Source organism: Sprattus sprattus (genome assembly GCF_963457725.1).
Source record: "Sprattus sprattus genome assembly, chromosome: 1".
Lineage (NCBI taxonomy): Eukaryota > Metazoa > Chordata > Actinopteri > Clupeiformes > Clupeidae > Sprattus > Sprattus sprattus.
This window is the reverse complement of record NC_137920.1, coordinates 71,068,563-71,070,384: the sequence shown is the minus strand read 5'-3', so window position 1 is coordinate 71,070,384 and position 1,822 is coordinate 71,068,563.

The window sequence follows — 1,822 nt, the reverse complement described above, 5'->3', positions numbered from 1 at the left end:
TTTTATATCTGCGTTTAATATAATGAATATGAACAGTACTGAACAGTCAAACCCAATAAACATATATATTTTGTACCTAATTATTTTAAACAACAGGGCAACATGCCTTCAAATCAAGCAAGTCCCTTTTAACACTTAACTCAACACAAAATAACTGTCTCAGTCATTTAACAGTGTTTTTTTTTTTTTTTTACTACATTAGTGATTGGCTTACAGTATTAACACCATATAAAAAGTAGGGGGATAAAAAATAATCAATTAGTGGTTCAGTTCACAAAATACCCTGAAACACCCACACAGTATTCACAATATGCTAAATATATAATTAGAATAATATCTTTCTAATACATCCTAATCGCTGGCAATCCCCACCCTGATCAAGGTAGGAACTGTTTATAAGTTCCCACTGGTCCCGGTGGCGCTTCTTTCGCCGTTGCCCGACAGCCAAGATGACTGAGGACACGAACACCTTATACAGTTGGTAATAGATTCCACGCGTTTTCTGGTTAAACAATAAATGTTGGAAACCACGATCGGTGTCCTAGCCTTCATTCCATATGTATGCGCGATTGTATACAAGTGCAATGAATGTGTGTTAGCGGCCGTGGAGAATGGGAGAAATAATTGCGGTTGTATATCCGTGTGTGAGTGCGTGCGTGATTGTATGCAAGTGCAATGTGTGTGTGTGTGTGTGTTAGCAGTCCTGGGAAATGGGAGACAGTTGCGTATGTACAGCCTTGTGCGTGTCTTTGTGTGTGTGTGTGCATGCGTGCGTGATTGTATGCAGGTGCAATGTGTGTGTGTTTGTGTGTGTAAGCGGTCGTGGATCTGGGTAGCAGAGTGTCTTTCATGTGCGGTCGCACTGGTCCTGCGACGTCAGATCAGAAGAAGCTAAAGTAGGTCTATCTTGTCTTCTTGTCTGCAAGTGTTAATTTTCCACAAAAGATAGTAACGCGGGTAACGAACTAATTTAGATTGCAGTAACTGTAACTGCGTTACTCGATTTAATCAAATACTTAGTTACATGCTCGTTACCGCTAAAAGTAGTGGAATTACAGTAACGCGTTACTTAGTTAGTCTCAACACTGCATGTCAGTCATGCACACACACACACACACACACACACACACACACACACACACACATACAAACACTCTCTCTCTCTCTCACACATGCACGGTCATGCACACAAGCATCCGCACACATCACACACATCCCTATCCGCTTCATGTCCTGCTGATGAAACTACCACAGAAGCTGTGGACAAGCCACACTCACAAGCACACGCACACGCACACGCACACGCACACGCACACGCACACGCACACACACACACACGCACACAAGCACACGCACACGCACACGCAGGCGCACGCACACGCACACGCACACACACACACACAAGCACACGCACACGCACACGCAGGCGCACGCGCACGCACACGCACACGCACACACACATACAGTGACTAATATAGTGTACCATCACAGCACTGTCATCTGACTGTTATAACCCAGACGGGGATTCTCATGGAGGAATCAGATACACATACTGTACATGTGTGTGTGTATATATATTTATGGGTGCATTTTTGTGAGTCCTTCCTCACACCCTCAACACAACCTATTCCAACTCCTCCCCTCTGGCAGGCCTTATAGATCTCTGTTCGTCAAAACGCCCAGACACACACACCTCCGCCCCTCACTCACTCCCAACAGCGCTGCAATCCTGGTTCACTCCCTTGTCACTTCCCGCCTGGACTACTGCAATACCCTTCTCTTTGGTCTCCCACACAAACCTCTCCATAAGCTTCAACTGGTT